We start from the raw sequence: 13,410 nt of genomic DNA on the forward strand, positions 1-13,410 counted from the left end.
ATAGGGCTATCACTACAAAATCAGGTTTGAGTTTAATGCAAAACTGCTTCATGAGTGTTTCATGATCATGATCCCCACTCTATTCTTACTTTTAAATGACTTTTTTTTTTTTTTTGCAAAATATACCTTAATAAAATTATATAGGATTTGTTATGAGAGTTACCCATATTCTGTTTCATTATTGAAAAAGCAAATATGTTATTATTAAATTTGTTATTTCAATGTAATTTAACTTCATATAATGTTATTGAATTGTATTATTTCATTTATTTTACTTTATTTAAAATTTGCAACACCAATTCTAATTTTTTATTTTTTTGGGGGGGGGCTAAATAGATGTCAGTTTGAAGATTTACCCGCTTTTCAGTCTGCTTGCACTGTTTAATCTTTGAAAGTACAAAATTTTACGTTCTTCCCCAGAACTTCAAGCAGTTTTTGTATCCACCTGCTCAGAAATATACAACTCATGAGCGATGTCTCCTTGCTGTAGTTCACACCCACAGTTAAGTCATGTCATTGCACATCTTCAGTGCATTTCATGTGAATTTGTAACAAGACAAAAGGCTTGAGTAAAAAGTCAACTAGGGGGCGATCCACTGCTCTTCTGTCTGTGCTCAGAAGCTTTTTAGAGAACTGCTGTAGAAGTGAAACTCTCAGTAAAATGTGCTGGAGGTCGGCCCAGCTTTATGAGCTACACTGGGAAATAAACAGCCTTCCATGGAAAATTAGTATAACAGCTTTAATATGATGGCATCTATAAAAGGACCGTGCATTTTGACTGGATGTTGTAAAAAGTGTTTATTGTCTGTCTTGTCACACAGTATATTTGATTTTATGTAATTTACAGCGAGCCGAAAAATATTCTCCATAAATATTGATTGTGTCCTGTGGTTATGACCAAACTTGCAAGTTGTTGTGTTTTATCTGGAATACCTCAGCTTTCCAAAAGTACTAGTGCTTATATAGATACAGTCCAAAGAGTAATTTAAGTAAACAAACCAGTAAAGAACATATAGAGGTATTTTCTGATCTTAAATGGTTAGAAAATAAAAATTTTAATTTTAGGAAGGGGTTCTTTACCCATGTTGTTGCATAATTTCTCTCAATCATACAGAGTCTAATCATATATATTAATTAGGGACCTCATGTGCCATATGAATGCACTTGGACCATGTTAGCTATTGCTGTCCTCTTTCAGAGCCTGGGGCCCTCTTCTCTTTAGCTCCCCTCAAAAATGTTTTATAGAATTTGGGCCTGGGGACTGACCAGTATCCTACTGGAAAGACTCAATGATGACCAATTTTCTGTTTTCTGGTAGATGGTCCTGAGTTTTAATGCGATGAGCTCCAACAAGGTTTCAGGTCCACAACATCATAGATCCTTCCTCCCACATTAATGCAAGCAAGAGGTACTTTCAACATATTTCCATTTTTTTTTATATATATTTTTATTTTTTATGTTTAGCAAACGCTAAACATTTGTAATGGTCAGACAGAAAATGTTTCTACCTGACATACGGTATAGCTGGTGGGGGCAGGTGTACAGCATCTTATGGTAGCAATGAAGACATTTTGACCCCACCCATTGTTGTAGTTCTTCATGGCCTAATTCATGCCTCCTAGTCCACTCTACTCTCTGCTCAACTGCGAAGCTTGTCTGACGTGAATTTCATTATTGGTACCTAGGGTTGGGCGTTGTTTGCGAAGCCGGAGGAAGAGGCAGTGGAGAAAGAGGCAGTGGAGGAAGGCAGGCACAGCGTGTCAAAAACGGTGCACACTGTTACTTCTACACCATAAATCTCGAGGTGTTTAATCATGCTAGTTGTGCACCCTCCATTGCATGATATAATCTTATTAAAAGTGTTGCACTGAAACAACTCGTCATTTCTTTTAAAGTTAAGCCACACTTTCGATCAATGCTTCATACTGTCCACACTTGTGTGTTCACACTTCTTCTTTGTTGGTGTTCAGCAGCATCTTCTTCCATTTGGCAGACTATATATTGAAACTTGGAATCTAACTTTTTAGAGTTGAATGATTCCGGGAAAATTGGGATGTAAGTCAAGGTCCCAATTGATTCTCCGCACCCAACTCTAGCCATACCTGCCTACTAAGGTGGACTGTGGGTAAGTCTGCGTTAAGCCCATATTTGTGACTGTGTTGGCTGGCACACCAATAAGGACAATAATATTCAGCCAGAGGGTGGCAACAAACACAGAGCAGACAAAAAACAATGCTTGTTTTAAAGAAACACAGTGAGGAGAGCGCAGCTGTTTCTCCAGTGTGGATAAATGATTTCTTAGAGACAACAAATGTCATGTTTCTGGAGATTTTCCAGATGCAGATGCAGAATCATAAACAACACTCAGATTGTACCAGATAAAAGATTTATTTACTTTGAAGAAATGACAAACTGTGCAATTTGGATACCCTTCTGTCAATGTGATTCTGCAGCATCTGGAGGAAGATAGAAGCGGATGGAGCAGAAAAAAGAACGATGATGACAGTTGAATAAAGAGGCTTATTGTGCTGAAGTTGGTAGCTTAGACTTAGGGAAGCCAGTGATGCTGGTGGCAGCTTGAGAAAGGGAGTTTTACAGCAGGAACTTGTGTTCCAAGGGGGACTCTGATGTGAGCACAGCAAATAGAGGTTTGAGATTTAAGCAGAGATTGAGGGCAGGTACAGTGAGGACTGCTGGTAACAGAGGAGCTGCAGTGGATGACAGTGGATGGATTTCCAGAAGAGATCTGTCAAGGAGAGGTTTGCAGAAGTGATCGGTAATTGGCGTTGAAACCAACGAGAAAGATTCAACCTGGGAGGCACAGAGATGAGCTCGAGGAAGACAAGAAGATTAAAATAAACACTGCTTGGTAAATACCATCAGAAGAGTGACCAGAAAAAAGTTATTTACGAAAAAGTAAACTAGGGTTTGACTCTACCAAGTAGGTTGATTATCAGGCGAAGTCTGATCATCCAGCAGCTCCTTAAATCCCCAATAGCCAGATGAAGGAATTGTAAACAGGTGTGCAGTCTGCAGCCAGCAGCCACTCCCTCTAGCAGAGGTCCTCTGTTTAGGAAAGATCTCATACAAACACAGAAACTCACACTCACATCCCAGGATTATGACAAGAAGGATAAAAATTGCATTGCTATTCTGGTCTTTATTCTTTGTTTTCAGTTATTTTCTTCTTACCCTCCTTTTACAAAATGAATTAGCGCATTACCCCATAAGAGGCTGTAGTGGAAAATGTACATTTCTGAGTAGAACATTGTTCAAATGAGCCAAAAAATAAATACAAAAAGGGGCAACAACTATGTATATTCATTTAGAGAAACCAGTTAACATTACATGTGTGTTTTAAGACTGTGGGAGGAAGCGAGAGTACCCGGAACATGCAAAAGAAGAACATGCAAACTCCTTTCAAAACAGCGTTGATCTGGATTCTGACCAAGGACCCTTTTGCTACTAGGTGATGATGCTAACAACTACAGAACCATGCAAACCAGCACTGACTTTATTAAAAAGTATTTTATTTTTTCTCTACTTAATAAACACACAAAATATGTTTTAACTTTATTTAAGTGTTTTACAGATCTTTACGTAAAATGACAATAACTGTGAAGTGTGCTCTTTTTGAAACTTAAATTAAATCACTTCAAAGGTACTATCTGGAGTTACTCTTCGCATACAAGAAAAAAGCTGCATTCTAAATATTTACTGAACATTGAGGAAAATGTCCCACGGAAACATGCATGGATCGAATGCTCCTTTCAATCTGAAACAGCAAAGAAATTGGAAAAAATGTCAGCTGATTGAGGAGAGTCATAGTTTGCTTAGTAATCTGCTATAGCGTCAGCATCTGTCTCATGTGTTGCTGTCAGTGATGTTATGCACACGTTGACAAGCAAACACTGCACTGCGGACACTTTCCATGCCTCCTACTGTTTCCCAGGAATTTGCGTTGGATCACTGAGAACACACTCCAGTAGACAGACACACATACACAGTCTGACATACGTTGTGGCTTAATGAACATAACAGAAGAGCAAGCTGTTACACATACCTCATTCATTTCCCTGCACTGTTTTGCTTTATCACACACGCAAACAGCTGCAGATGCTGCACATACACACATGTGCATTCTCTTAGGCACGCTTCTTCCAAACAACACATAGTATCGCACATAGTCACCGAATTATACCGCCATGCTCGGAATTACACACTGTTACATTTTTTTGTCTTTGTGACATTGCATTAGTGGGAGGTTTGGCTGTGAGATATCCAAGCACACACTTATTCAAATGATTTCCAATCTTGCCCCAAGATAATTTAAATTTTAAAACATGTTGCTCCAGTCTGCAGAGACTTTAATTTTTGTCTAAGATGTTTAATTTGATGGAATAAATGTAAAAATTCTAGGTGGTAAAAAAAGTCAAATAAAAGCACTGAAGAAAAACTAAAATCTGTGATGTATTGTTTTTTTTTGTTCTGTACATGCAGTGAGTTATTTTGTAGATGTGGACAATAACAGAAATGTGTGACTGAGTCCTTTAATCTCCCTGTTTTTCTCTTTTTGCCCCCCTCCCCCGTCATCCACTCAACAAAAAACCCCAACATTGTTGACTCAGGGAAGCCAAGCTGAGCTGATAGACGCATCATCCCTTATTATCAGACTGCTGGAAAGCCCGGGACAGAGAGACCCTCTGGACTCTCCCTGTGGGATACACAGATGAGCAGGTGATACTGCTGGAATGTGGACCGGGACAGGTGGAGGGGGACATTCAGGGAAGTGAGGCGAAGGCCCTGTAGCATCATCGCCTGTTCTCCGCACTGCACGCTTCCCCTCAAGAACGTCTGCTGGCAAACGTCTGACAACAGCTCTGGATCCGGCATTGTGTTTTGTTTGGCCGCTGTGTTTATTTTCACAGAAAGAACATCTTTATTGATAAAACTTTGTCTGTTGTCTGGTGCTGTTTTGCTCAATGTTTTTGTTTCCTTTGCCAGTCTGTCGCAAGAACTCTCCTCTGACCTGCGGGAGATGCATAGTAAGAAGTCTTTTTTTTCCTTTAGTTTTGAGAAAAATGATACTTGTCCTCAAAGAAACCTTTAGTAGAACTAATAAAAGTATAAAAAAAGGTATACAAGATGCACAGTGTTATGCAAATATTCACATCCCTTGAACCTTTTCAGATATATCAACCACAAGTGCTTTTGACAAATCTATTTTCCTTAAGGTCAGTCAGAATGGATGGATACTGTCTGTAAACAACAGTTTTCTAATCTCGCTGTAGATATTTTATTGCATTTAGTGCAGGGGTTTGACTAGGTCATTCTAAGTCAGGAATATGCTTTAATTTAAACCAGTCCATCCTGAGTCGTGGAAGGTGAACCTTCACCCAGTCTTCATACTTCTGTAACCTCTGATATTGCTCCATCCAGCTTCCCACCAATTCTCTACCCCTGATGAAGAGAAGTATACCCACAGTATGATGCTGCCACCATGTTCCACCATGGGATTGGAGTTTATAGGGTGATGGCATGTGGTTGATGGCATGTGGACAACTTAAATCGTGGTTTCTTGTGGCTTTATTTTAACAATGGCTCTCTTCTTGCCTTCTTCCTTAAATTGCAGATTCATGGAGTGCACAACTAATAATTGTCCTATTGACAGATTCTCCAAGCTGAGCTAGGAATCTCCTCAGTCCCTCCAGAGTTACCATTTGGTTCTTGGCCACTTCTCTAACTATTGCTCTCCTTGCCCAGCCTGTCAATTTAGGCCGGCTGTCTTTGTAGGTTTGCAGTTGTGTCATACTCTTAGACCGAACATTGCTCTCTGAGATGTTTAATGCTTGACATATTGTTTTATAACCTAACCCTGCTTTAAACCTTGTCCTGACCTGTCTATTGCATTTCTTGGTTGTCATGATGGTTTTTGTGCACTAATGTTCTATAACACACGTCAGAGGCCTTCAAATTTTTTTTTTTAAATCTTGAAAACAATGTGTTTTCCCTTCACTTCATAATTATGCACTAGTGGTAAAAAAAAAAAAAAAAACAACTGTTTATTACATAAAAAATCCCAATAAAATCTATTTAAATTAGTAAATTTAACATGACAAAATATTAAAATGTTTATGGAGTGTAAATACCTTTGCTCAGGAATGTACACAATGTTACCGGTATGAATGTTAATCCTTACTTGTTCAGTATTATTGTCTTGTCTTTTCTTATTGTTTGTGTCGTATTTAACATTTTTCACTGCAACGCTGAACAAAGCTGAACGAGCACAAGCTGAAGGAATTTCAGGAAGCAGCTATCTTCTCCCCACCTCCATAACCTCAGTCTTTGTCAACACTGTGACAGTAAAGCCGAGCACCTGTCTGAGCAGTTTCATGTGTTAAAAGGGGCCAGAGCAGACAGACAAGTACAATTTGTTACACACAGAAACACGCAGCTGGCTGTCAGAAGTGGGAGCTGAGGAGACCTCATTGTTTACAAGAGTGATGGCTCCAGGTGACCAAACCAGTGGGGCCAATAAAGTACACTGCCTCACTGTCCCAGAGAAGCGAAACCAGCAGTGCAACCATTTATTTTCAAATTTTCAATAATTTGTTTCAGCAGGAGCAGCTTAAATAGAGACAGATTGTTATTTGCAGGGATGACCTGGCAGTAATTGCTACTAGTGGGCACCTGATTCACAGAGCGGCATTTTGTCTGTTTAACCTGGTCTCAGACAGCTAGCTAACTCTCGCTTTAATGATAATAATAAGGTTAACTTGGTGTAGCCTCTCTCCCCTTTGAGCCCACAATTACTGGCCATGGTACACTGTGTACGCACAGTCTGTCTGGGGAGCAAGCCACTGGATAATTCCTGGTTACTTGTCAAAGAAACTTCTAACAAACACGTTCTACACACAAACACCTGAGTAAAAACTTGGAAAACTCTATAAAAATGAAAACACATGAGCAGACATGCATTCAGGAAACATGCACTTTTACAGCTATGTGAATTAGCCAACATGCAGAAGGTGACGAACCAGGATTAGCTTCTGATTCTCTTGGCCATGAATGCTTGTTTAGGTTGAGGTCACCACAGTTACATAATCTCCAGGTCATTCAAAACCTCAAGGAGTGTTAGAGCTGCAGCAACAAGAGGAAATAACTGATGATGTTCTGGGTTAATGACGTTAAAAGAAACACATATTTGTAAGGTTTTATGGCTTTGTTTTTTATTTAGAACTATAAGACAGTCAAGAATTAAGACATCAGAGACCTTTAAGGCTGTGACCTCAACCTACAAATGATTTGGTACATTCAGAAAAAAAAAACTCCTTGGGTTTCCTGTGACAGATTGTGACTACAGTACCTAATAAAAGTATCAATATCCCTTGAACTTCCTCCCAAACTATTGCTGCTTTCAACAATGGCTTTCTCCTGGTCATTTGAATAAAGCCTCCTTACATGGGTTGCGGAAAGGGGGCTGAATAAAAGGGCATCCCACAATTTGTTTTGTAAAAAATGTTGAAAGCCATGTATCCTTCAACTTTACAATTATTCACTATGTCTTGGTCTATTATGTAAAATCCTGAAAAAATATATTAAAGTTTCCAGTAGTTGGAACAAAATATATATATAAAAAAAACCTCAGGGGGTATGGATATTTTGTGCAAGGCACATTAAAACTGAGTACATAATTTGCATGTCAATTCAAAGTGAACCCAAAACCTTGAATATTATCAAGTGGTCACAATAAAACAAATTTTCTCAATTTTAGGTCTGTTTCTTATTTTGTACTTCATAACAATGTAAAAATCCAAATAGGTTTCGCAATCACATCTAAAATTGACAGTGACCCAGCTGAAAATCATGCTGCTTTACTTTGTCAGAAAAATTCAAAACTATGATAATTATAGCCTTTCCAAAACAGTGGTGATAGCCATGGTCGATTTAGTTTGCATTGAATAAAATAACGTTTCCTGAACACATGTTCTGACACAAGCTGCACATATATTCCCAATCTAAAGTACTCATCTGACGTGTCGCTCTCTGTATCAAATAATCAAAACAGGCTGTGTACTCATTACCCCTATGAGGTCTATAAATCCACATTATCTCCCACTTTTATGACTCAGCCACATCTTCCCATTTAGCATTATGTGGCTGAACAATAATCAAGCCCATCGATGCTGCACACTTGCCCCATTTATCTCAGATGATCTCTTTTGCCATAATGAGCAGTGATTTTTGTACCATCGGATAGACTATGGACCCATGACTTGTGAGGTTACAGGCAACATCTTAACTATTAGAATATATGTTCCTTTTACGCTCATTGTCCGATTAGAACCACCTTTTCAAAATAACAACATTTAAACTGGTATTAAATGTACTTTTCATTAAACCCACATATCTGTTCACAAAATTTGTTTTATTGTGCTGATGCAATATTCCTATTTTAAATGTCATATTTTCATTAGATGTAAGTGGAAAATCATCATAGTTAACAGAAATAAAGGCTAGAAAACATCAATCTGTGTGTAAGTAATTGTCTGGGTCTAGGCAGTAAGTAGGTAGGTAGATAGACAGACAGACACACAGACACTGTCAGTGCCAATGTGAAAAATAAAACGTGTCTACCAGAGTTAGTTTTTTTCTTGAAGGTAATAAAATGTATTTGATAGCTGTATAAGTTTAAAAGTAGTTTCCGCCCTGGTCTTCATATCTGCTTATCAGTTTTGTTTAACAGGAGTTGTTTAGTAAAGAGACAAACCGTTTGCAGCAAATTGTCATTTCTGACATAATTTGTCAAAAACAATTGCCTCTTACATATAATTCATCCCACCCTTTTTGTGGAGGCTTTGAATTTATTTGGTAACACTGCAGGTCTGTATCTGAACTGCTCACCTTTTATAATGTCCTCCTCAGATGTTTAAACACCACCGGCTGGGATAAAAATCTGTTCCTCCAACATGTCTTGTATTGTTCTGTGCACGTTCTTCGCTGTGCTATGGTTTGTTGGTCTCCCAAAGGCAAACCCTTAATTGCTTGGCACCTCTCCATAAAAAGAAAGAAAGAAAAAAGAGAAAAAACAAACAAAGAAACAGTTTTGTTAATAGCTTGCTGCTGTTGGCTGCTGATTTGGCCCAAGTAGTAATGCCAATTCCTTTGGAACACACACACAAACATCAAACTGCCACCCATCATTAGCAGGGCTCCATGAACACAGATATGTGTGTGTGTGTTTTTCTTTGTGTGTGTGTGAGAAAGGCGGCATGGACATGTCCATACTTGCCTGGTTTTGAACATGCATACATATTCATGTACTGAATGCATATTTGCTTTCATATAAGCAGGCATCCTTTGTTTATATTAGTTTACAGACCCAATAAGTAAATTAGAATATTGTTGAAAGGTTCATTTATTTCAGTAACATTAAGCTCATTAAGTAAATCACATTATATAGATTAACTGCACACTAACTGATCTTTTCAAGCCTTTATTTCTGTTAATTATGATTTTCTGCTTGCAGCTAATGAAAATGCGACATATTTTTAAATGTTACATATTACATCACACCAATAAAAAAAAAACTTTTTTAATACAGAAACGTAGGGTTTTTGAAAGGTATGTTATACCTACTTAAAGATTATTTTCAAAAAATAATCTTAATCTGACAAATACTCCTCAATGGAAGATATATTCTAATTTACTGAATATGACTGTATATGTAAACAAAAGAAAATGAACAAAAGCTTTGTTGCTTCAATGACACTGCCTGCAATATAGTTTATATCCACAGACCTGTGGCCTTTTGGACATCTTCCTAACCTTCCTATCTTTACAGAAGCGTGAGATTAAACTCTTGGGCTGAATGATGGCACAGGAAACACAAACAACTGCTGCCAGCTTTCATTACAGATCTCAAAGGAGAATAGTTTGGTGCAGTCAAATGACATAGCTGTAATGTCCTCCTGAAGCAATTTCCTCAGAAATGTTTGCACCCTTCTGCTGTTTAAAATGTACATTGAATGATTTACACAACTTTGGTCATGACATTCTTGTTGACAGAATAGATAAAGCCTCAAAAGATTTGTGCAGATATTAATAAAAAATAATAATAATCATAAACTGTTGGCAATCTTGTAGCTGAACACTTTTGCACACGAGGAACGTTTCCACAGAAGTCCTTGCAACACTTAATAACAGAAGTTGCACAAACAAGTAAAAGGTCAAAGAGACTATGAGAGCTGGAAGGGGCCCGTGAAATAGAACGTATCTGGCTTAGTTTGGTAAGATAACTACAGCATTTGTCTAACCAAGAAGAGACAAACATCCATATTGTACACTGTTAGCTCTAGCATATAGGAGCCAGCTTTTGTGTCTGAAAGAATGACAGCTGGAAACACATGCTGGAACTCATTCAAGTGTTGCACAAACGTCCAGCTAAATACTTGTCAATTGAAAGAACATCCTTAGGGATCTGTTTGTGATTTTTAAATTAGGGGAAAAAAACAACTAACAAAACTGCAGACAGATTTGGGTGATTTTTAAAAGGTTTCACGTATGGCCAAACCTACATAGTACTGTTGAAGAAAGTAATTGCTCCACTTTGGTAAATCTTAAAGACATCTGAGTTCTGTTTTCCTAGCCAAACCTAGGCCTTATTACTAGACCGATAGAATCAAGAAATCACGTAAAAATAACCTGACAACATGAAGTAGGCCAAAAGATCTCAAAGCGATTTCTGTGGCATTAAGACTGCAGCAAACCCCCTATGGTAGACATTATCCACGAATGCAGAGAAAATGGAACCATGGTGAGCCTTGCGAGGAGTGGTTGACCAACCAAAATTACTCCAGGTGCAAATCGACCACTCATTCAGGAGGTCATAAAACGACCCAGAATAGCATTTAAAGAACTCTAAACCTCACTTGCACCGGGTCAGTCAGTGTTCATGATTTAAGAAAAAGAAAGCGATTGGGAAAATATTGTGAACTGACAAGACAAAAGTAGAATATTCTGGAGAGTGTTCATCCTGCTACAGAATATGTAATGTAAATCTATCAGAGCATTACAGAAAAAAAGAAAATATCTACAGTGAAACAAGGTGGTGGTAGGATGATGGTCCGGGGTTGCCTCATTGTTTCAGGACCTAAAGTGACTTACTGTAATATAAATGCTGCTCTGTACTACAAAATCCTGAAGAAGGATGCCCTCACCATCGGTTTGTGACTTTAGGTTCAAGTGCACTTGGGTTAAGAAGCCAGACAATGATCTTAAGCACACCAGCAAGTCTATGTCTGAATGGCTAAAAACTCAAAATACAGGTTTTGGAGTGGCCTAATCAAAGTGTGGACCTAAAACCCATTCAGATGTAACATGACTTTAAACAAGCTGTTAATGAAAACCCTGCACTGTGGCTGAACCAAAACAAGTGCAGTTTAAAATTCCTTCAAAATGATGCAAAAGACTTATTGTCAAATATCGTTAAATCCTTGATGGAGATTGTTGCAATCAAGGGTTTCACAACCAGTTATTAGGTTTATGCAATTAGGCATTTATATGTTTACCTAGGGGGCAGTTTGGATAAGATAGCTGTTCTTTTGGTGGTTTCAGATGAACCTACCATTTGAATATTGCATTTTGAATTTACTCAGGTTATCTTTGTCTGAAGATAAAATTGGTTTTATAATCTGAAGCATCTAAATGTGCCCAAAAATGCAAAACAGAATAAATCTGTAAGGCGGCACATTTTTAGAACACTGTAGACCGTAGTTTAATGCAAACATTTAGAAATCAAGCAATTTATATTAACATTTGGTGATTTCTGTGCTATTACAAGTTTTATTGTTGCCACCGTAGGTGCTGTTTCTTTCTACCTGAACAGAAATATTATTGCCAGCCAACTCAACCGACTCATCCAGCATAAGGTTTTGAAGTGAGGGAGAGGAATGGATCATAGTCTGCCTTGTAATTAACAGAGATTGCTATTTTCCCCTCAGAATGGGCTCTCCTTTCCTGATCTGTAATTATATGTTGTTCAAACATTGAGGGGAGTGTCCCTGGTGATTGTGAAGCCTGCTTTATTGTGTCTCCACCGGCACGACACTTCATCGTTATTGTAAAATTGAGTGAATTCATTATTATGCTTCAGTTTTGCTATGGTTATGACAATAATGGATCGCTGCAAAGTGTGTCTGTTCATGTCGTGCTCCAGGTAGTGCCTCAGTGACCTCTACACAGCGACATGGATGCAGCAATGACTGCCCCCAAAAAGTGAGGTAAGAACCCACCTGCAAATTGTTAATGTAAAGAACATGTAGATGTTACAAGATGCTGACAGTTAATTAAGTTTAATTAAGGCAACATTTAGTTTGTAATTAAATACTGCCACCCACTTCATCCATTCTGTGGGACAATAATTATTTTTAACAAATTGTGAATTTCAAAAGGCAGGCTTGGCCTGGAAAAGTGGTAATACCCCTTTAAAATCTTCCCATTTAGTCATCTTACAACCACAAACTTTAATGTACATTATTCGCATTTTGTGATAAACAAAGTAGTGCAAAAAGTGAAAGGAAAATTATACATGACTCTCAGTGTTTTTCACCATAAAAAATCTAAATATATTGTGTACATTTGTATTCAGGACACCCTGATGCCCCAGAATGCAAGTGCAACTAATTGGCTTCAAAAACATTGTAATGGAGTGTGTAATATATGTGTATTAATTAATTTAGCCTCACTATCAATATAGCTGTTCTCTGAAGGCCTCAGAGGTTTGCTAGAGAGCATTAGAGAACAGACAACATCATTAAGAACAGGGAATCCACTAGACAGGTCAGAGATGATACTTTGGAGATGTATAGAGGAGGGTTGGGTTATAAAATAATATCCCAAGCTTTGATCATCTCTAAAAGCAATGTTCAATTCATAGTCTTAAAAAGGAAAGAGTATGGCATTAATGGCTATCCAAATAGTGTGATTCAAAGAAGCGGCCAAGAGGCCTATTGTACTGTAAATCTGGAGAAGCTACAGATATCCACAGTTCAGGACAGAGAATATGTTGACAGAACAAGTATTAGTTTATGCAAATCTGGACTTCATAGAAGAGTGGTTAAAAGAAAGCCACAATTAATCCAATTCACAGTTTACCTCAGTTCATGTAGGGAGCACAGCAAACATGGTAGGAGGTGCTCTTGTCAGGTGAGACAATAAAGAATCAGTTTTTGAGCTACATCCAAGACACCATGTGTGGGGAAAAAAACTAACAGCACATCTGCCTGAAAACACTGGCCCCACTCAAAGCACGCTGGTGGAGGTATTTTGCTGTGGGGATGCTTTTCTTCAGCAACAGACACGGAAGCTGGTTAGATTTTATGGGAGGGAAATTGATGGAGCTTAATGCAG

At 38.1% G+C, this 13,410-nt stretch overlaps 1 long non-coding RNA gene across 1 annotated transcript in view; it reads left to right on the plus strand.

Annotated features, from left to right (window-relative positions):
* LOC124859060 overlaps window positions 1–7,768 on the plus strand; it is a 30,249-nt gene extending 22,481 nt beyond the window's left edge. Inside the window, exon 2 of the long non-coding RNA XR_007036003.1 lies at window positions 4,629–7,768. This is a non-coding gene — a long non-coding RNA (uncharacterized LOC124859060). The remainder of the gene's footprint in view (window positions 1–4,628) is intronic.
* The last annotated feature ends 5,642 nt before the right edge of the window (window positions 7,769–13,410 follow it).

Source organism: Girardinichthys multiradiatus, chromosome 2 (assembly GCF_021462225.1).
Source record: "Girardinichthys multiradiatus isolate DD_20200921_A chromosome 2, DD_fGirMul_XY1, whole genome shotgun sequence".
In the NCBI taxonomy this organism is placed as follows: Eukaryota; Metazoa; Chordata; class Actinopteri; order Cyprinodontiformes; family Goodeidae; genus Girardinichthys; species Girardinichthys multiradiatus.